This window comes from Phyllostomus hastatus, unplaced genomic scaffold, assembly GCF_019186645.2.
Source record: "Phyllostomus hastatus isolate PE091 unplaced genomic scaffold, TTU_PhHast_1.1 phas_scaffold_1674, whole genome shotgun sequence".
Lineage (NCBI taxonomy): Eukaryota > Metazoa > Chordata > Mammalia > Chiroptera > Phyllostomidae > Phyllostomus > Phyllostomus hastatus.
This window is the reverse complement of record NW_025334011.1, coordinates 18,191,252-18,215,332: the sequence shown is the minus strand read 5'-3', so window position 1 is coordinate 18,215,332 and position 24,081 is coordinate 18,191,252. Positions and strand designations below refer to the sequence as shown.

At 40.4% G+C, this 24,081-nt stretch overlaps 1 pseudogene; it reads left to right on the top strand.

The window, feature by feature from the left end:
• Positions 1 to 727: 727 nt before the first annotated feature.
• Positions 728 to 2,809, top strand: LOC123831082 (annotated as a pseudogene).
• The last annotated feature ends 21,272 nt before the right edge of the window (positions 2,810 to 24,081 follow it).

Sequence of the window (24,081 nt, the reverse complement as noted above, 5' to 3'; positions counted from 1 at the left end):
GATGGAATTCTACTAACAAAGCCAGACCCACACATCAAAGTGCACCCTCAACCACCACGCCCCCGCCATACTTCTAGTGAGTTACTGGAGCCAACAGCTGTCTTTACTGTTTAAGATCATTTGGGTTGGACTTTCTTTTTCTAGTAGGAAAAACATCCTGATAAAACCAGATTCTTCAGTGAAATACATATACTCCTACTGGATTTGACAGCATTTATCTCATTGTACCCAGACACAGAAATAAAATTAACATTAGGTGATACAATACGACAGGCATTTTTAAGCAGGAATATGGACATTAGAAAAAAGTTCAAAGTAAAAATTATACAATTAAATGTCTTTTTCAAGCATTGTTTTTTAGCCAATTACTGTGTGTTTTGGAAGTCTTGTAAACAGATTAAAATTTTTAGTATTAATTACTCCTACTGGTTTCATAGTCACACATTGAAGTTCTTCATTTTTAAATTTCAGTAACTGGCTCCAGAGACTTACAGAAAGGAATAACACACGTGACGGTGTCACATTCAGATGGCCAAAGCCGCTGCCCTGTGTGGCTCTTCTGGAGGTCCACGTATGGGCTGTGGCCATGCCGGGGACCCTGTAGGCCTCTCCCACTTGCGTGCGAGCTCCAGCCACCTAATCTGCGCACCTCGCTAGACTCTGCAAGAGCAGGCGCGTGGAGTCGGCACAGACCTGCCAAGGGCCCAGCCTGGGACCTGTGCAGGCAATGTCCCTGCTGTCCCTCTTCCCTTGGCCCTCGCCACCAGGTCCTGGCAGGTTCCCCACACCTTGCGCCACAGAGCACCCCGGAGACCCCAAACCAGTTTCCTGTCCCCGGCCTGAGACTCAGACCAGCTATTGGATGAAGCTGCTTGCCCAGCTCTTCACACCACTCCTCAGCTCTCTTCAGAAGCTACTGACTGGGAGCCAGCTTTGGGGTGGGATGATTCTGACCAGATGTCTAGATGTCGGGGCCCAGGGAGCCCCAAAGGCTCTAGAGGAACTGGCTGTCCCCGAGACGCAGAAATCTCTGCATTCCTTGTGGCTGGAACCCTCAGCTAGCCGACCGACCCCGTCAGTCTTCTGGACAGGCCAGAGGAGGAGATCCGCTGGCAGTGCTCATACCCTGATCTAGAACGGCAGCGTGGAGCTGAGGGAAGAGCCTTGGCCTCTGGGGCCCACACTTTTCTCCTGGAAAAGCAGCAGCTGTGGGGTGTGGGAAGGTGTTGTGCAGTAGTCTTAGAGCCCGGCTGTTTTCTGATGGGGCGCTTAGTCCCTGCCCCTCCTGGTCTCGAAACATTCAGTGTTCAAGCAATTTCAGCACTGTCTCGTATTTGCTGAACCCCTCTCATCAGAACGGCCTTCCTTGGATAGAGCCTAGCAATCAGAACGGCATCGGAAGTGGCAAGCTAGCCAATCTCGGGACAGAGAGCGCAGAGAGCAGCTGTCTCCCGGAGGACCATTCTCATCCCCAGCCACTGAAAGCAGACAGAGCCCACTTGCTCCACCTGGCAGGGATGCCCACCTCTTTCTAGAGAAGGCCTGCCAGAAACTCACCATATTCACATGAAACGGCTGGAATTCCTTCAGCAGGCTAGGAAGAGGCAACCATTACCCAACCCCGACTAAGGCGATGGTTACCGCAGCCTAGAGAGGAACACAGCCTTCTCCAGATGGATCCGAAGCCCTGCAGAGGCAGTCCGACGCAGTGCGTTCCCCCTGATGGAGTCATTCCCAGAACTACCCAGGAACCCATGGAAGAAAAAGCAGAATTCGCTCAAGAGGTTCCTCTTGCTTCAGAAAAACAGGGCGCTTCGGAAAGCTGTCCATCTTGTGAACTACCTTTGGCTAGAGTGCCTAGGGAGTATCAAAGAAGCGTAGTTGACTCCTCAGACATAGATAACCTTCCCATTTCTGCCAGACCAGCGTGTAGTACAAAGAAACTTACTTTTTTGGAGGTGCATCCAATGACCTCAAAACAAGTTCTGAATCAGGAGGTGAGGACAGGGATGAGGAAGTTGAGGACGAAGGTTTTGATAGTGATAGCTCACTCTCAGAATTGGACCTTGAATACGACTCTGAAGTCTTCATCATCGGAGCTCTTTTTACAGTGTAGATCCTTACAATCCCGAAAACTTTACAGCAGCGATTCAGACTGCTGCCAGAATTGTTCCTGGAGACCTTTCTGACTCAGAGGAGGATTTGTCTGACAGGTCTCATCTAGAGGATGCTCTCCAGACTGGAAGCCTTCCCGAGTCTCCTGACCATAACTCTGGGCATGAAGATGACTGGGAATCTAGTGGAGACAAAACAGAGAGTCCCAAACTGTGGAACTCTTTCTGCAATTCACATTATCCCTACAACCTTTTAAATTTTAAGCCTTCTTTTCAAACATCAGGGAAAAAATTGGAAAGGCTGTCATGACTCAGAGAGGCCATCTGAGCCCCTTGTGGCCATGTCTGAGTGTCACACCTTACTTTCCTGTAAGGTGCAACTATTAGGGAGCCAAGACGGTGAATGTTCAGACGTTGTACAGGGTGGGTTTTTTCTGGAGAAAGATACATGCATATTAAGAGGGAAAAGGTAACCTTCCTTGAAGTTACTGAGTATTATATAAGTGGTGACAAGGACTGCAAAGGACCATGGGGGAATTTGCACGAGGTGGATGCTGGTTCAGGAACAAATCCAAGAAACAGAAGATGCTATTGGATATTGCCTGACTTTTGAGCACAGAAAACGAATGTTTCATAAACTCCAGAAAACATGCTTCAAAGGACTTGATGTTTGCAGCCATGTTCAGGTGATTTAATAGCCTCTGGTCCTAGCATACACTAACTCCTATGTTAGTGTATGATTATTTTGAAGATTTCTTTCAAAATAAAAATTGGTGGCTCTCCTTTAACTTTTTTTAGAGTATATATAAGTTGGATCTAGCAACCTTGTTTAACATTGTTTTGCAAAATATCCCACTTAGAAAAGTCCAGGTTTGAAGCCAAGCCCTGATAATGAAGGATGAGATGGTGTGATTTTCAAGCTTCCTGTTTCATTTAGCCAAATGTGTTTTGGGATGTTGTTTGCTTGTTGAGGTGAAAAGGGAACTTTTTAAGGTGTAATTTTTCACTTTCAAAACTTATTTTCTTGGGAAACAATATATGGTTTAAAGCCCATTTTCCATTTTAATTTAAATCATGTGTATCTATCTAAAAAGTTTGGACTCTTTATTTTTTCCCTCTAACATTCTGAAATTAATGGGCTTTTATGTTTTCTCTGTATTTTCTTATTTCAATGATTTGGCCCTTCTACCTTAAGACTCAGAAAATAATCTTGTATTGGCTACCAACTTAAGGTACATTATTTTGTGTCATTTTTATTTTTCTTCTAAAAATAACTTGGGCTGAAAATGTGTGCTGGGTTTTTGTTTCTAGGTTAGGTTCTACCTAAGATATTTCCAAGGTCTGCCACAAAACCAACATGCGTGGTACTCTCTGTTACTTTGGGAAAACTGCATCTTTTTGCCAGATCTTAACATCTAGTATATTTAACCTCTGTATAAACTTTTTTGGAGAGGGTTTTGTATATGTTTTTGTAGTTTCTAGTTAAATGGCTCTTTGTATCTTTTAACAGATGGGAATTGTTGTAAAAGACACCAGGAAGTAATAATTATATCCTAGGCACTTATTTAAAAAAAAAAAACTAAAAGCCTAGAATTTTCCTAGGAAGAAGAAAGGAGACATCAGAGCAACTTGGTTTTGTTATATATGCTTTCATCAGAAAACCGGCATTATTAATGGCCTTGATCCTGTCACTTTTCAAACCTGTCTGGGTGATACTATAAACCTGGGAAAGGGAAGTTCCAAATTTTTCATTTTGAAATATAAAATAGAGACTTCAGTCAGTATCCAAGTTTATTGTGTTCTATTTTAATAAAGAGAGAAGAAATAATGAGAAAAAATATGTTATATTCAATCTGCAACATGTGACTAGCATTATCTTCCAACTCAATAATGCTTATAAATGTACAAGCTATGTATGAGCTACTGTGAGTCTTTAAAATCCTGTAGCTTGACATTTATAGCTATTGTAGCCAGCAGGAGCTCATTTTAGCTGGGTTGTAGTGATTGTTTCAAGTGTGCCTTCTAAGTTCTTTGAAAACACTGTAATATACTGTGGGGGGGGGGACCCGCAAAACCATGATCCATATCCTCAGTAAGGTTTTCTGTGGCATGAGCTGTGTGACCCAGATTGAGCAGGAATAAAGACCACAAGGGAAAGAGGGTGCTAGACTGCATCTCAAGTCTATGTCTGCTCAAAGTGGTTTGATAATTCTTGTCAATGCTCTGTGGGATGAGACACACTGGCATGAAAAAATGGTCAAAATAATTATTATACTGAGTTGACTGATGTGCAGTCAAAGCCCTTGATCCAGTCTGATCTGAACTGGCTCCTGTAAAAATCTTGCTTCCCTGATGAGAAAAGCCAGCTAGCCATGGTCTCCCCTCACTGAGTGATGTCAAACCCAGTTACAGCGCTTCAGAAACTTGTCTGACTCCTTTCATTTAGGTAAAATTTTGTTGTGTTGAATGTTTGTTGTGTTAACTAAGTTGGCCATTGGTAAGGGACCTCTTTTTGCTAAAGCAGGATCCTCAAACTAACAATTATTGTATTGACCAAAACGGACCTGGCACCAGGGCTTGGTACATTCCCTATGGCAGTTGGGGATACAGAATTTCTCACTGATGCTTAGGTCAGACACCTTTCAGAAATGACCTTCCAAGTTACCATCAAGTGGAATTGCTCTTGTGTAAGATTATTCATGCTAGTAAATACATTTTAGTGTTAAAAATCACTCAATTCTCTCCCTCTACCTTGTATACTATGTTATACAGGTATTATTATATTATATATTATTATATATTTTATATATACAGCACTATATATACAGTATTATCTCTCTGTATATCTGAAAGATAATAGTATATATGTCTATATATAATAGTGAATACACTACATGTATATCAGAGATAATAATGAATACATCATTTGTTATAGTATATATAATATGCTTATGTAACAACTTATAGAAAAAAATTATTTTTAAAGAATATTTATTGAATAAACTGAAGAACAAATATTTCCCAATCAGCACAACCCTTGCCCCAGCTTGCCTTACAAAGATTTCTAACACTGAGCACATTCCAGGGCGTCCAGCTCTGGATGGCCCCCTACCCAGCCTCAGAGTTGCCGGAGGAAGAAACTAAAGGCAAACAACGTCTGAAAGGACACAGTGAATAAACCATCAGCCATCATATCGCAAGAATTTGCGGAACTTTCCAATTTCTACTTCTGTTCCTTCTGCATAAATCAGGGAAGCTTTGGTCAAGGGACTGAAACTGTGTGGTCCTACATCTTTGCTTTGTTTGTTGGGTGACTCTGAGACACCTTTGGATTTTCATTTCCCTGCCTGCCTCCTAAGCCAGGTCCTTTTGCAAGTGCTTTACTATGGTCCCGCGGCTACTTAAAACTTCCAGTGGCTTCTCACATTTCTAGTATAGTTATATTTTTTAAATAGTTGCCTTTTTCCATCATACCAAATAGCTGGCTTGACTACATTTCTCACTCTTTTAGCTGCTGTGTCAATACTTCAAAACACTCAGTCAGTTAACTCAATTCAGTCAAAAATTGTCACAATGTTTGGCATTGTGTTGACACAGCCCATGGCACTGGAGGAAACATGGCTCATTAAGTCCTTCGTGAATCTTTATGGAGCAGAGCTCCACACTGTAACCAAGCTACAGATAGAACTGGACCACTGTGACCAAAGGAAGGAAAGGAACTACTACTGGAGTGCCAACTCTCTGCCAGGCACCAGGGTAGGACTTATCCACATTTTAGCCATTTAATTGCACAATAATACAAGCTGATCATCAACCAAAGTTAGACTGAAAACAACAGTTTACGAGCAGGGAACCCGCCAAAAATGGAATTATCTTCTGGAGGCCAGAGCCCTTGTAGTGCAGGTTTCCCCAAGTAAGTGGATGTCCTAGGAACCCATGTGTATTGCGGTACCAGCTGTCCTTGTTGTGAGGGGCTGTGTTCAGCTTCAGTGGATTTTTCTTTGAAGACTCAACACATTTGCCCATTTCATCATGGGTGATTTATGAGTGCACCTGCCCACACCACATTTAGTGTTCAGCATGTTTGACCAAAAAATGGCATGACCCTGATGCCCCACCATCCCTATTCACCAGCTCTCTCCCCAAGTGATTATTTTTTGTTTCCCTGATGAAAAAAATCCTCAAAGGGAAATGCCTGTAGAAGAGGTGAAACAAACAAACAAATAAAAACAGCAGAAGCACTAAAAGGCACAAAATTAACGAGTTAAAAAACTGTTAGTGGAAATAATGTCAAAAACTGTTGAGCATTGGAAATAATGTCTCAATAGATGTATTGTATCAAATGGAAAGTACTTTGAAGGTGACTGAAGTTTAAACATGTAAGAATAAATACACAAATTTTTATAAATAAATTCTGGGTTTTTTGGGTTCCTTCTCTTATTATGGAGTTCCTATTTACACACTAATATTTAAAGAACACAGAAGAAAATAGGTTTCACAGTCAAGTTTCACTTAATGGATTAATTTCCTTAACTTGTAGTTGGGTTTATTGCTAGCTGATATGGCTCATTTAAGAAACTGGGAGGCAGGGTGCTCTGTCTCAATATATGATGCACTGAGAAATAGTGAATTTCAGAGAGGATTAGACACAGATGGAAAGGTGCCATTGGCTGAGGGAAGGAAGAGGGGAGAGGGAGGATGGAGAGACTGAAGAGCCATGTTTTCCAACCTAAAGGACCATGTCTGTGAAATGCAGATTCAAAACAACACTGGCTGAATGCCTACTGCGTGCCATCACAAGGCTAACCAAGAGGGTTTAAGAAAACTGGAGGAGACACTAAAAAGTAGCCAGGGAGCATTAACGAACCTGTTAGCAAAGACTCTGAGACTCTGTAGTGAGAATGTTCTGAGGCACAGAGTCAGGACAGAAGAAGGCCTGGGGCAGCCTGAAGAGCAGAGAGTATTAAGAAAACCCTAGAATTAGTCCTATAGCAGCACTTAACTGTAATATAAAAGTTTCTATTTTTAAAAAATAAATTAGTCTACTTTTACTTTAAACATTTATGTCTTTAAAAGAACTAGTGAAATATCTACACATTATATAAGCAGGTATGCTTGGCATCGATGCTTGGGCCAGAGGAAGTCCCACCCTGGACTGGCACCTTCCTGAGATGCCCTAATCATTTGTTAAAAAAAAAAAAAAACAGCCTGTCCTTAAAATCAACCAAACCACCTCTCTTGAACTTTCATAAAAATAGTACCTGGTAGGGGAATTGTTGCAGGCAAAATAGATTTTCCCCACAATTATAAAACTCAGCAGTTTTGTGTCTTGAATGACAATAATCTGGGCAGATGAGATCCTAATTTCTACTTCAGTGCTCTTCAGTTCTCAACAACTAACTGGTAATTTACTCATCAATTTTCCTTTGCATATAACCCACATTAATACAAAAAGTCAAAGTCAAAGAAAATTGATTCCTATCTTACGTTTTTTCAAATGAAATTTTTTTTATCTTGCACCCAGTTTTAAAAGATATAAAATAGAGTATTCTTTGAAGTTTCCAAAAGTTATTAAGATGCTAGTGAGCCTTTATACATTCAATCTAAGAGGAAAAGAGAGGGAGAGAAGGAAAGAAAATTGTCTCCCCAGTAAAATCTGTCTCACACACACAGGACTGTAGCTGCAATGGGGATGAGTCTCCTCATGCTTCCTTTTTATTGCTAATACATTCTATTTACAGAAAGGTCTAGTTCCTTTACCTGCCTGTTAGTGGCAATAAAGTGTGATCCCCACACCCACCTCCACACCTCTGAGTCACCTCACCCCATCCTGCCCTGATACCTCCAACCCCATGAAGACATGTCACTGGCCACTTGGCCAAAGTCCTAATCCCCACAGCTTGAAGAAGATCAGATCTAAATAATTAAAACAAAGTTTCAGTTTCTCTGTTCTTACCACAGATAAAATTTGGTTAGATCTTAAAAAAAATTTGTTTAGATCTGTACAAATTAGAAATAAATATTGGCATTGAATTGTGTCAATATAGGCATTTTGTGGTGTTCATAAAATTCACTTTGGGAGATTCTCCAGAGCAGCTGTGTCTGGAAAAGAATTTTCACCAAATTTAAAGGTCAGGACTTAATCTCTATGGGGCCTGAAGCTTATACAATTTGGGGAGAGAGTTTCTTAAAGATAAAGAATAGAAAATCATGAATGCAAAATGTCACACAAATAAGTATTTATTCAGAGTGAGAAATTCACAACTAATAACAAATCTTTAAAAGCTCACAGATACCACAAAATCCATAAAAATGATATAATCTGTTTATGAACAGACTGGCTCCCCCATGATAATATTTTTCCACAGACTAGCTTCTGGCTCCATTGCTCCTCCTCTACCCACCACCTCTTTGAAGTGCCAGAACCATAAGGCAAGTTCATATCACAATTCAGCCTTTGGCTCTGCACCCTCATTTCACAATAGCAGGCAAGTTGCCACCGTGGGCGGAATAGTATTCTTGAAACCCATTTCTACACTGGACAGTCAGCAATGGTTTGTCTATAGGGCCCTGAACCACAGGAATATGTGCCACTAAACCTCAGCTTTTAAAAGTAGCCCTAACTCAACCTCACCATAGGCAGATCCCAAAAAATGTCTGTGACCAGTTTAGTATCTCCCAACTACACACACAAAGTGTGACAAGAAGTCAGAGGAGAAAGACACAATGGTACTAACCAACTGTGATTGAAATACCTTCCTTTTGTTCATTTTGTTAAAACTACTAGGGTACAAACACAACGCCCCTGGGGCCATGCTCTGAAGAGCCCTGATGCTAGGGTCTCATTAGCCCCCGGGGGAATCCCCTACGGGCTCCCAGGTGGACTCCCAGTTTTTGAGTGCTTTGTGCAGGACCCTAGAGAAGCTGGCTCCCCCAGAGAAGCTAAAACCAGTGAGGGAATGGTTACCAGAGTGGGTATAGTTTAAGAAATTTACTTGAGAGGTCCCAGAGAGGAGTTCTGGAAGCTCCTCCTCCACTGAGAAGTGAGAGGCCAGCCACATCTTATCGACAGAGAAAACAAACCACACAGGGCCCCCAGTGAAAAGGGCCAACCTCTAAATTACAGGCCTCAATTTGCAAAGGAGCTGCTTCTCACAGGGTAACTCTATATGGTTTGCTCCGGAGTAAGGAGCAGCAACTGTTTATTTATTTAAGGGTGGTGAACAGTTCTCCCGAACATTACCAGGGAAGCCAGCAAATTCTGAATACAAATAGCCTTCCAATAATCTGAAACCCTTAAGGCTGACAGGCCCCTGCTGTCAGAAAAGTGCAGGTTTGGGACATCATACAACTATGGATTCAGAGCCAGACTCTGCCAGTTACTGGCCATATGACCCGGGTAAGTTACTTAGCTACTCAGAACCTCAGTTTCCTCAGCCATGATTATAGGACTGTTGAGAGTCATGATATTCAGGGAAATTTTCCCTTGAATAAAATAAAATTTTCAGCAAATAGCAGCCATTACTATCAAGTTGTCTTTTCCATTTACTTTGCCACAGCACAAAGATAGCACCTAAATGGTGACCGTGCCTGTTACACAAGTAAATAAAAGCTCACTTAAATGGAGATTGAAACTCAGAAACCAAACTTCCAGTTGAATTTGGGAAGCATGCAGTGAGGCCAGACATCAATATTCCCATCAATCAGCCTGTGGTTGGCCATAAATGAAACTTTCTAAGGATGTAAGTTGGGTGGGGGTGGAGTGAGAGAAGTTATTCATTACAGGTAATGAATAAAATGTATATTTTTTATAACTGAGGGCTATAATAATTACATAGCAGTCAGGATTGATTTAAAGAGCAGAACTTCTGCTACTAACATGTATATGTTGGGAGTTAAAACTTACGGAGATTCAGGAGTGCAAAGTATGCAAACTTATCTTGTCTCCTAACCACTGTTGTCATTTTGTGTTTCCCTCAAAGATGCTCATTTTGATGTTTAAGAAAATAACTGATACAAATGCGCCTGCCTACCCTCTGGAGAACCAAGCCACCTACTGCCACAGTGTGCCAAACCGTCTCTCCGTGAGATATGCCTGTCAGCCTGCATTTCTCTCTAACTGACCAGTGCTTTCTGTCTACTCCTGCCAATGCTACAGGGAAGACAGAAATTGATTTTTTTTTTTACTTTTTAAAAAAGTGGTTAGCAAGTTTTATGAGGGAATTAAGTGCTTAGATTTCAAAACACTGTTAAATTCCTAGGCTCTATCCTCTCTTACTCATCTTTGTGTTCTCCACCCTTTCATATAAATGTTAAGACCTAGGAACCCATCGAGTCTGCACACTCTGCTAGTGAGGAACGAGGCTGGTAGGAAGGAGGTAGTGAGCCCCTTCTCTTGACTCCCCTGAGAACCTTACAGGGACTTGCACAAGGAACCATCTTGGGGCTGCAATGAGCCCTGCCACGCTCACTTCAACAGGGTTTAGACTATTACAGTATCTTGAAATCTGTATTTTTCAAATTGTGGACTATGTGACATTACAAAGTGCTTTGAAAAGCTCTGTGATCTGAAACCAGCTTTAAGTGTCACTCCCACTGTTTTTAAATCCTAGTGAATAATTATTTCCAACTACAGATTTAGCTTTGCTTTGTTTGTACTCTTCAAGTCTCATTTTCTGCCATGAAATCTTCAGTTTACTTGCTGCTGTTACTGGTTAATGGCATTTTGTAGGGGGAGGAGCGGCTACTAAAAACCTCATTGCTACTAAACCTAAAATTTCTAACCCTGTGAAATCACTACTATTTTCTTAAAATATTGTATTTCCCCTTCCCACATAATCTCACAGATAATTTCACCTACTTTAATTCTTAGTATATTTCCCTACAAAATAACTGAAATCTCAAATCAGTAATAATTTTTTGCTGTTTTCTGGGTGGCCAGATAAAAGTGGATTTGGGGAAATTATTGGGTTTTGCTTTTGTTTGTTTGTTTGTTTGTTTGTGTTTGCCAAGTGGAAACTTTTTCATCTGTGAACTTAAAAACTCATTTTGGGGACAGTGCCTTGTTCCCCTGCACCACGCCCCCTTGCCCAGGGGCTTGTTTAGGACTTCTTTGCTACCTCCATGCAGCTAATTCCATGTTTGGGAGCTACCATTTGTTTGGAGCAAGAACTCCCAGACTTGTAGGAGTTTTAGCACCAGACCATTATTTAGTTATACATTCTCTCCTTTTAAAAATCCCACATGGCACATTTCTAATTTAAAGAAGATGAACATTAATTTTGTGTCAAAAAGTTGGTTCCTGGTGAGAAATAGTTGCTTCCCATCAGAAGTGGTCTTGGGCACAGGAGACTGTTGCTCTGGGAGGTGTCAGACTTTCTACCCTCTCTGGCTATAAACCATCTCCCCCAGGTCAGGAAAAGCTGTAAGCTTTTCCAACATGCATTTTATTTACACTATACTTAAATATCACTAAAGGTAATTCAAAAAGCACTTGCTTCATCAGGACACCTAGAGAGAAAACCATGGTAAAAATACAAATCTTAAGGTTCACAATCTTAGGATAAACACTGATTCTTAAAATAGATCTCTAAACACTTTTAAGGTAGTTCTAGAATGCCCAGATTTTGAGAACAGGAATTAGAAAAGCAGAGAATGATGGCATTCTCAGCTGGAGAGGGTATTTTGTTCTACTTTGCTTACCTGAAGTTTGAGCTAATTATCCAAATTTTTCATGGATGTTCCCTTGAATGAGCTAAAGGTAGTCAAACTGTCTTACTGATTTGCAGATCTGTCTCCTGCATGGGTTACTCTCTACAGACAAGTATAGAGATGGTGGTACACTTTTTAAAATTAGAATTGAATGAAAGCAAAATGACTTTTGAAAAGCACTTTTATTCAAATAAAATAAAATTTTAAAATAAATAAATAAAGGCATAGTAACTTCACCATTTAAGAAGCATCCTCCTAAGAGCACCTGCTATGAGCAGGCCCTGCCTTAAAAAAAAAAAAGGTACTTTTATATAATCAATGAAAAGCAAAATAATTTATAATTAAATACATTCATCACACATTTAACCTGAATCTTAATTTTCCATAAGTATAATTTCTAAAACATAACCATACTAGATATTTTTATATTCAAGATACATAGCAATTTCACCCCATGAAATCTTCACCCTAACACCAGGCCTGTGGTGGTCATTTATTTTGCTCATGGAATATTTCTAGCTCTCTGTACTTCCTGCAATCCCTGTGTTTGAGTGGTACCCATGATTAGTAATGACCCATGGAAGTGAAATGTGAGAACTTCCAGAGTTTTCTTTCCCTCTGTCACAGCCTACAATCCCAGAGTGGGGATAATGACAGCATGAAGCAGAGCTCCCTATAAACCCACTGTGCACATACAGTGTGAGAAGGAAAAAAATCTTAACTGCTCCAGACCACTAAGATATGGGGACTATTTGTTACCACAGCCTAAATAATCTAATATGTCTTGACTGCTACAAGTTCCATATAATAATACAACATAATAAAATTTCAACAACTTGGGAAGATGGAGACATAGGTAGATACACTTTGCCTCCTCAAACAAGCAAAAGAAGGTAAACAAACTAAAAAAAAAACAAAACACAGAACTGCCAGAAAATCAAACTGTATAGAAGTCCGACAACCAAGGAGTTAAAGAGGAAATATTCATCCAGACTGGTAGGAGGGGCAGAAATGGGCAGCCAGGGCAGAGAGGATGCACAGCAAGTCAGTGGTTGGCAGAACAGAGCGGGCAAGGCAGCAGCTGGCAGAGCAGTCTGTCCCACATTTGTGTGCGGATAAAGTGGAAGGAACAACTGGGGAGCGAGACAGACCACATAACCCACGGTTCCAGTGTGGGGAAGGAAATAAAGCCTCAAAACCTCTGATTGAAAAATGCCTATGGGGGTTGAGGTGACAGGAGAAACTGCCAGCCTCACAGGAGAGTTCATTGGAGAGACCCATGGTGTCCTAGAACATACACAAACCCACCCACCTGGGAATCAGCACCAGAAGGTCCGAATTTGCTTGTGGGTAGTGGAGGAAGTGACTGAAAGCTGGCCAAGAACCAAGCAAGCAGCACTGTTCCCTCTCAGACCCCTACCCCACATATAGCACCACAATGCAGTGACCTGGGTTGCCCTGCTCTGGCCAATACCTAAGGCTTTGCTTCTTACTACAAGATAGGTGCCTGGAGACAAAGAAATATGGCCCAAATGGAAGAACAGATCAAAGCTCCAAAAATAAAACTAAGCAATAGAGAGATGTCAAACCTATCAGATGCAGAGTTCAAAACACTGGTAGTCAGGATGATCACAGAAATGGTTGAATAGGGTCACAAAATAGAGGAAAAAGTGAAGGCTGTGAAAAGTGAAATAAAGGAAAATATTCAGGGAACCAACAGTGAAGAAAAGGAAACCAGGACTCAAATCAATGGTTTAGACCAGAAGGAAGAAATAAATATTGAACCAGAACAGAATGAAGAAACAAGAATTCAGAAAATGAGGAGAGGCTTTGGAACCTCTGAGACAACTTTAAACATTCCAACATCCTAATCATAGGGGTGCCAGAAGGAGAAGAGAAAGAGCAAGAATTTGAAAACTTATTTGAACAAATAATGAAGGGGAACTTCCTCAGTCTGGCAAAGGAAATAGATTTCCAGGAAATCCAGGAAGCTCAGAGAGTCCCAAAGAAGTTGGATCCAAGGAGGAACCTGCCAAGGCACATCATAATTACATTACCCAAGATTAAAGATAAGGAGAGAATCTTCAAAGCAGTAAGCGAGAAGGAGACAGTTACCTACAAAGGAGTTCCCATAAGATTATCAGCTGATTTCTCAAAAGAAACCTTTGCAGGCAAGAAGGGGCTAGAAAGAAGTATTTGAAGTTATGAAAGGCAAGGACCTACATCCAAGATTACTCTATCCAGCAAAACTATCATGTAGAATGGAAGGGCAGATAAAGTGCTTTCCAGATAAGGTCAAGTTAAAGGAGTTCATCATCACCAAGCCTTTATTATATGAAATGTTAAAGGGACTTATCTAAGAAAAAGAAGTTGATAAAAAATATGAATGGTAAAATGACAACAAACTCACGACTAAACCTAAAACAAAAACAAAAACAAACAAAGCAAACAACTAGAATAGGAACAGAATCACAGAATTGGAGATCACCCAGAGGGTTATCAGCAGCGAGGGGGAAAGCAGAGTACAGGGGCAAAGGTACAGAGATTAAGAAGCATAAGTGGTAGGTACAAAATAGACAGGGGGAGCTTATGAATAGTATAGGAAATGGAGAAGCCAAAGAATTTATATGTACATACTATTGGTGGGAATGTAGACTGATGCAGCCACTGTGGAAAACTGTATGGAATTTCCTCAGAAAACTAAGAATGGAACTGCCTTTTGACTCAGCAATTCTACTGCTGGGACTATACCCTAAGAATCCTGAAACACCAATTCAGAAGAATCTATGCACCCCAATGTTCATAGCAGCACAATTTACAATAGCTAAGTATTGGAAGCAACCTAAGTGCCCATCAGTAAATGAGTGGATCAAAAAACTATGGTATATTTACATGATGCAATACTATGCAGCAAAAGAAAGAAGGAGCTCCTACCCTTTGCGACAGCATTGGTGGAACTAGAGAGCATTATGCTAAGTGAAATAAGCCAGGTTGTGAAAGACAAATGATTTCACCTATAAGTAGAACCTAATCAACAAAACAAACAAGTAAGCAAAATATAACCAGAGACTTTGAAATTAAGAACAAACTGACAGTAACCAGAGGGGAGGTGAGAGGGGATAATGAGGGGGAGAAGGGGGAAGGGTTGTCAGGAACATGTTTAAAGGACACATGGACAAAGCCAAAGGGGGGTAGGATGGAAGATGGGAGGTGGGGATGGCTGGGTTGGGGGGAGTGGGGGGTGGGGAATAGAGACAACTGTACTTGAACAACAATAAAAATAAATACATTTTAAAAAACAAAATACAATAAAATAACAGTTTAATCAGTAATTATAATCTCAAAAAAACAGAATAATTTTACAATGTTGGTGAATAAAGACATGGAAAGAAAAGAAAGAACTTATATGTACAACCCATGGACATGAACTAAGGGGGCAGAATGCTGGTGGGAGGGGAATGCAAGGTGGAAAAGAATAAAGGGGGAAAATGGGACAACGGTAATAGCATAATCAATAAAATATACTTAAAAATAAAATAAAATAAAATTTCACCAATTTGGAATAATGTAAAAAAAACAGAATGAATTAGTAATTCCTCAGAATTATAGGATTTTTCATGAAAAACATGTTACTTCTGACAACTGCCTGCTATGATATTAACCCAACCTGATTTCATCACCTACCAGAACTCTCTCAACTTTCACATTACTGGAGAGTAAGTGCTTATTCTAAATGGTTTTATTCCCAAATATTTCATTTCTATTCTGTATCTCTCAAGTAGGGAGAGTGGTTATATCCAAATGTATAAGGGTAGACACAGGAACAAATGGACCTGGCTTTCAGTCACAGCTCTGTAACACACAAGCTGGTACCTTGAAGATCATCTACCTATGTATGTAAAACTGGGATGATAGAGGCCAGGCCAGAGCCTAGCAGGTGGTAAACTTAACTGGTACATAGAAAACCTCAGATCATGGCCTCACATTAGCAGAAGTTGTTCAGAGCAGGAACCTCCCCTTTTCCATCTAATGCACCTGCACTGCACAGTGCTCTGCCTGGGGTGGCTACCCTGCAAATGCAGTTGGCAGATAACATTTTTCAAAATGAATCAACTCCACTTTCTCCAGTTCATGGTTCATCAGCTAATTCCATCTCTTGGGTTAGAGATCCCTGCTGTGGCACTTTTTAGATGCAAACATTCCATTTCATTTTAAATTGGAATTGTTATAGTCCATAAAAATAACTTAAATAAACCTGTGAAGTTCTCACTCTTGCTTTCCCAATGGGAGCCAGTATGAGGAGATATAAAGAACATGGGTTTAGGAGGGAGTCAGGCCAGTGGCTAAATCCCAGATCTACCTTTTTCTATGACCAATGGCAAACATGTAATTCTCAGTGTCCTTATCTCTAAAAGGGGTAATAATACCCATCCTAGAACATGGTCATAAAGTGAACTGAGCTTGCATGTTAAAGCACCTGACCTGGGGTGCAGTAACTGCTCACTTAAAAAAAAGAAAGAGATGTCTGTTTCCTTCCCATATTGTGCTTCTGAGTTTTTGAGGTGGTTTATTAAAATTTAAATTACTATGAAGGGGTGGCTGTTTCAAGACTGATTATGTCAACAATCTCACTTTCATAGAGCCCCATTTATATTGAAAGAGGTCACTTCAACTTCAACTGGATTTTAAGCTTAAGATTATCTGCAAACTGGAAATCAACAGTCACTTGTGTTAAGAAACTAAAGCAACCTCCACACAGGCTGATTTCTACTTAATCATTCAAACTGAAAGCTATTAAATGTCTTCTTTATATTCTCTTTTTAAATGAAGCAGGATCCATTGGACAAAGGAAAAGCAGCCAATTCACAATAATGCACAGCTAAAGGCATAAGGTTCATTTATTCATTTGCTTGTTTTTATTGAGCACTCACCCCATTTCAGGTACATCTTGGTGGATACGGTGATGAGCAAAAAAGACAAAAATCGCTGCCTTCATGGAACTCACATTCCAGTGGGGGAGAGAAGCAAGTATATAAACAATAAAATGTAGTGTTTATTATAGTGGTGCTTATAAAGAAAAATAAAAGAGGGTAAGGAGACAGAGTGATATAAGGGGAGTGATCAGTATGAGTTAGAGTCAGGATAGAACATGGAGAAGGTGCTCAGAGCTCAATGATGCAAATGAGCAAGCTGGTGATACCTGGGGAAAGCCTTCCCCAAAGAGGCAGAAAGGGCCCTGAGGCCAAACAAATTTGCCAAGTTCAAGGAACAGAATGGCGTGGCCAGGCAGGAATAGGAGAGATAGGAAATGAGGTCAGAGAGCAAGTAGCAATCAGACCGTGTAGGTCCCTAACCCTTACTACCTAACTTAGATCTGATGTTAAGTGTTCTAGGAAGCTTTTAGAGGGTTTTGAGCAGGAGAATAACTTTGTCCTACAGTTTTAAATAATCACTTAAATTTCTATGTGAGAATGGACTGAAAGAGGGCAGGAGTGGAAGCAGGAGACCCATTAGTAAGCTGTGGTTGTTCAACTGAGATGATTATAGCTCACACTGGAATGGTAGTGGTAGAGGAAGTGAAAAGTGGTCATATCTGGGGTATATTTTGAAGATGGAGCCAATAGTACTTGATGAACAATTGGACATGGGATATGAAGGAAAAACAGGAATCAAAAGCAACTCCTAGGTTTTGGGCCTGAGCAATTGTATGAAATGGGGTGCCATTTGCAGAGAAAGATGAAACTGGGGGCAAGCGAGGTTACGTGAGAAAACCAATTATTCTATTTTAGACATAATAGGTTTGAGGCACTTACTGAACATCTAAAGAGATGGTGAGTAGGCAGTGGAAGATGTAAATGTGGAGTTCAAGGAAGAAGTCTGGTTGGAGATAAATTTGAAATTCACCAAGATTTGGGAGTCACCAAGGCATTGGGAGTAGAAAAACCTTCCAGAGAAAAGGTGTAGACTGAGAAGAGTTTGAAAAATGAGTACTCAACCCTACGAGGTGAGGAAGAAGAGGAAGAGCCATCAGTGACATAAACAGGACAGCTGGCATGGTAGGAGGAACCCAGGAAAGCATGAGATCTCTGCACCCCCTACCAGCACCAAAAAAAAAAGTATTTGAAAAGTTTCATCTGCCAACAAGAGCAGAAAATTTAGTACAAAGGCTGAAAGTTAATATGGGGTAAGCAGGGTTGACATCTTGCAGAGAAGCTGAAAGAATATGCAAGAAAGTGGCTTTCCCTAACAGGAAACCTAAGCTTGGCAGGCAGGAAAATGGGGACATGGCTGAGGCTGGGAGATGATGGATAATTTAAAAGTGATGGCATCAGGGAGCTAATAACTGTTTGGTGTTCTAAGGCACAGAAGAAACAAGCAAAGGGCAGACTTTAAAGTCACCTACTTCCAGCAATTCCACTTCTGAGTACATACTCAAAAGTACTGAAAGCAAAGTCTCAAAAGGATATCTGTATACCCATATTCATAGCAATATTATTCACCATAACTAAAAGGTGGAAGCAACCCAAGCATCCACTGATGAATGAATGGGGGATAAACAAAATATGGCACATACATAAAATGGAATAATATATAGCCTTAAAAATGAAGGGAATTCCGGCACATAATAAAACATGGATAAACCTTAAAGACATTATGCAAAGGGCAATAAGCCAGTCACAAAAAGACAAATACTATATAATTCCCCTTATATCAGGTACACAGAGTGTTCAAATTCATAGAGATAGAAAGTAGAATGGTGGCTGCCTGGGGGTGGGGGGAGGAAAAATGGAGAGTTAGTGGTTAATGGGTGCAGAGTTTCAGTTTTGCAGGATGAAGGTTCTGGGGAGGAAGGGTAGTAACAGTTGCACAACGACATGACTGTACTTAGTGTCACTGACCTGTACACTTCACACTGGTTAGGATGGTAAATTCTGTGTGTATTTTGCTACAATGAAGAAAATTGGAAGGAAAAAAGTGTCGCCTACTACATCTCTTTCCTGGCCTTGATATCATACTACAATATATAAGATGTCACCATTGGGTAAGCCAGATGAAGAGTGTGCAGATCTCTGTGCTGTTTTTGTAACTTCCTATGAGTCTGTAATTATTTCAAAATAAAAGTTTTAAAAAGTCACCTAAGAAGGTGTCAATAAAAAACTTCCATCCCAATGTTTCTGTGGCCCAGCTCACAGAAAGCTGCCCCTCGGAGCTGAAGCCTCTGCACCCTTTCCAGCAATGCCAACACCCTTTCTTCCTATCATGGGCATGACATGTTGAAGCTCGCTCCCAAATCCTGACACACTGCTCAGAAATTTTAGTGTGTTTCGTCCTTCAACTTTCACTACCTATAATTTAAGGACTTCTCCATCCTAACACAAATCTAAAAATAAACATTTATCTTCAAAGAAGCTAAACAATCTGGGAAAGTTTTCACTTTCAGGTTGGAAATAGAAGGAAAGAGCTACCTGTTGGAAAGGGTAGAAGGGTGGATTTGACTTTCCGATGCCATTGATTTGGATTCGGAGAAATCAGATCATTCTTCTCATTGCTGGGGTTCAGGTCACACTACCCCCAAAATATGGCACCTTGGCATATTGAATTTTAACTGATGGAACTTGATAAATGGCATATGTGGGAAGGACTCTTGCCTGCCCCTGAAGCAGGTAATAAGACCATTATATAATAGTCACCCTCCCTTGACCCAAGAAAAGGAGTATCCTGAGCTTTGAGATGGAGGGGTGCTGAGAGAAATACGCATGCACAGGCCTGGCTAAGTTTCCTGTTACTACACTTGGTTCGTACCCTTTGTCCTGCCATGTACTTGCACCCCACAACTTCCCACACTTTGTCAAACCTAGTATAAATACATGTGGGCTTAACCATTTCTTTGGTCTTCATTGCCTATGGAGGCTCCAGTATCATGTAAAATTTACATTAAATAAATTTGTGCAATTTTCTCTTGTTAATCTGTGTTTTGTTATGGAGACCCAGCTGAGAATCTAGCAGGGTAAAAGAAAAAAAGACATATTTCCTCTCCCACACCATTAAGCATGGACATGCTCGTAATCCCCTGCTCTTACCTCCACCTCCACAATAACCTCAGTTGATGTGGATCAGGAATCCTAAATGGAGACCCAGTCAGCTCTAATGGATCCAGAGAAGCCAACTGAATCCACAGGCATGCCCTCCGGTGACCTGTGGCTCAGCAGCACTCGCTCTGAAAGTTCAGAACACTTGAAATTATCAATTTGCCTGGAGGGAAATGACATAGAACAGCTGGCTTCCTCCAGAATGGGCCAAAACACGGCTTGGCTGTGAGATGTAACCAGCACCCGAGACCCTGAACAGAGAGAAAGGGGCGGATTCCAGAGATCAAAGAAGGGCCATGGAGAGGTCACAAAAATACATCCAGAGGTCAGAACGAGAAGCATGAATGTTTTTGAACTCAACAATTGTTCTCTAAAAAGTGAATGTGTGGCAGGATAAGTAATTCGGGGCAGTCGATTAACTACATCTATGAACTTGGGAATGGCAAATAATAACATTGTGCGTCAATACAATTCTTCCAGATTGCTAGCTGTTAAAATATCATTTACCTGGTTCTCACCTATAATTAAGGATCAAGGCTGTGTCAAGGCAGAAAAAGTATTTTACTACATCATGTATTGATTTATGACACACCTATCTCATTGGAGATGGGGAGATCACTCGTGCTTCCTGAAATATAGGTCATCAGTCAAATCTCTCAGAATGTATTACAATACAGAATAAAATGACTTTAAAAAAATGATACATTGCACAGTCTTATAGCCTTTTATGGTAGAGAAGGGTTCAAGGCCACCAGCTTTGACAGTCATAGCCCCCATGGTTTTTATTTATAAGAGAAAATAGAAGTTGGTCCTCTCAAATCGATTTCCTCTTCACCTGTACAAGATCAGCATTCAGTAATTCTTTCTACAGGTGTTTTGTGTCACATCAATTCACTACACCTCACAGCCTCAATCACCGAAGGGAAAAGTTAGCCTGGTCAGCAGTTTGGGGCTATGGCTGGAAATATAACAAAAAAACACTGCACCAAACATTTAACAACTGAATTTTACAGTGTTCTTGCCTCCTGCTGTTTTGTTGTTTTGGTGTTGCTACTTATCTATTTAAAAAAAACTTTAAGATTCCCCCATTGCCTATCAAAATCTGATATGTTTTAGGCCACAAAATGAACCCCAAACACTTTCCAGTCTCGTAAAAACCACACTTCCTACTAAACTCGACTAACTTCAACAACAAGAGCTAACATTTTTAAAGAACTTACTCTAAGTCAGGAGTAGTTCCAAGAGTTTCACACATCTTAAATAATTTAACTTAATTTAATAATGTAATGAGATACTATTATTATCCCCTCTCCTTTGCACATAGCAGATGGAAGTCCAGAGAGGTTAATGATTTGCCCAAGGTCAAGGCATAGTATGTGAGGTAGCTAGGATTTCAACCTAGGCAGTCTGGTGCCTGAGCCTAAACACTTACCTGTTATGTCTTTGAACTTGCCTGATTTGTGGGTCCTTCTCTATCCTACTTTTATAATACCCTCCTCAAAAAAGTCCATTGTAGAAATTTTGTCAAGGCCATTTCAAACCCACATCTTCCCTGAAGCCTTCTTGGCTACTCCCCTCTCTACACCTCCTTCAGGACCCTAATTATATTCTACCTCTATTTGTTGGGTTTTCTCTTAGACCCTTCAGTCATCTGTAAACCCTGAGCACAGACTAAACTGTCTTCATCCTCAGACCCCAGCAGCAGCTAGCAGAGTCCCTGGAACATCGAGGGCTCTGGATAAATGTATTCAGTTAATGAAATTTCTTCTTTGTTTCTGTCTGACTTTCCTGGTACACAAAACAAAACTGAGTCTCGGCTCTCAGGGATAACATCTCATGGCTTGGCCTTGCATTATGTCAAAGTCAACGACACTTGGAAGAAAGCCAAATAAGTATTCCCACACTTTCTATAAAGTCACTTTAAGGGAAAGGGTAATTGTATGGGTTGGCACTTGCCACATAGCCTATGTGAATGTTGAAATAGTTGCACTTTTTATTAAAAGCTTAAAGGCATAATCCAGCTTCACAGCTTCATAAGAGTATGGAGGGTTTTTCTTTCTCTAAAATAAAAAAGATTGGAAAGCAGGGAGGAAGAGGAAAAACTGGACTTTTTTTTTAAGGATACTCAGCTCAAGAAAAACTGTATAACTCAGTGGCAGGTGGCTGACTAACTAAAGATGTCGGTTTGGCAGGTTCAAGCTACCAAGAAAAGAAGGCTCTGGTTACCTTGACAACACAGGAAACCTGGGGCTACATCATGTTTGACTCTAAGTTCCCTTTTAAAGCCTTAGTAGATTTGGTACCATTTTAGCAGAACTACATGACTGAAACTCTTGTTTCTGTCATAGATTAAAACTAAACCAAAAACAGTTTTTCAGATAAATATATCTTTTGTTTCAGGATAAAGTTACACAGCTTTAATAATTCTGATACACCAGATCTCCTATCTTGAGTTGCCTAAGCTGGTTATCTCTGCAACCCAAAGTCCCTGAGTAATAGGCCCAATTCCGTCCCAATTTGCCGTGGCAAGATGGCATAGCACAATTTACTTTTTTTTTTTAGCAAGCATATTACAATTAGCTGTGGCCTAATGTTCAAATGCTGAATATTTCACTCTTCATTAAAAATAAAAATTCCCAGAAATAGTAATTTGATGAGATCATACTATTTCCTCAGAGATCTAGTCAGTTGCTGTTGTACCAAGGGAAACAGTCGCCCTTGAACATCTGTCTCCACCGGCAACCCCAGTCCCAGCTGCCCTCCTGCCTCAGTCTTCCCCAGCTCTTTACAGGCTCATAGGAAGGCCCTATTTGCAAGACCTCCAAACCTAGAACTCTGGATTACTGCCCCCCTAAAAGCTTGGGGGGTCCCCCCTTTGGAATCCCCACACTCCAGCCCCATTGGCCCACCCCCGTCAGCCAGAATCCCTAGGGCCTGGACCCCTCTCCTTTGAATTACTGGAGAAAACATGATCTTGAGGGACAAGTCAAACTCAGGACAGATTTTCCTGTTTTAAAAAAATTCTGTAAGTGTCCCGGCTGGTGTGGCTCAGTGGATTGAGTGCCAGCCTATGAACCAAAGGGTCACAATTCCTAGTCAGGGCACATGCCTGGGTTCAGGGCCAGGTCCCCAGTAGGGGACGCACAAGAAGCAACCACATAATGATGTTTCTCTCCCTCTTTCTCCCTCCCTTCCCCTCTCTCTAAAAATAAATAAATAAAATCTTTGGGGGAAAATGCTGTGATACTTAATATGTGTATTCCTGTTGGTACCATAAAATATGAGCAAAATAGAATTTTACAGACTGACCTAACTACCCATCCATGCCTGATATCATTCCTTCTATGAGGAACATTTTCTAAGTTTAAATCAGCTAAGTTATAAACTCTTGAAACCTGATATTGAACTGGATTCTGCCCATATTTATAGCTTTTCAATGCACTTTACACATAGGAAATTACTTATTAGTTTAGGGTCAAAAGATTCACTGCATATAAATATAGCCTGAAGAAAATCAATCACTTACTTTGCTAAAAAAAAGTCATTATGGTTGATGTATTAAATATAAAAGTAATATTGAATATCATTACAAGTTTTTTAATTTATTTTTCATGTTTTTGAAATTTATAACAAATGAAGTTATAACTCAGAATTTAAAATATCTCTTGGTTTTGGCTAGTTTAAAATAAGTGAGAAAAATTTTAAGGATCACAGAAAACATGTATAACAAAGTTATACTTCCTGAATTTAATGTCTTCTCTGATATCCCCCAAAAAGGGGAGGACCCTTGTTTTCAGAAACAGAACAGGGCAGTAACACAATACCAGAACACCCCTGAAACTATCTACAACTTTTGGCCTGCGGAGCATTTTCTATTGAGCTCCATTTTCTGGGTTTTCACTCTCATATTTTTTTGCTTCTTCTGTTGCTTTATTTTTATCAACTTCACAGATCTGTAGAAAGAAGATCTCTTCCCAGATCGAAACATGTTTATCTTTTCACATGTTTATTCCTGGGCATACGTTCAAACTCATGTCTCAATTTTATGTTAGTATCTCTCAAACATGGAATGAGCTCCTCCACAGAGTGCAGAAGCTAGAAAACTGTGATGCCAGCAAAAAAAAAATAAAACTACTAAACCAAGAGAAGCAAAAGGCCAAGCCAGC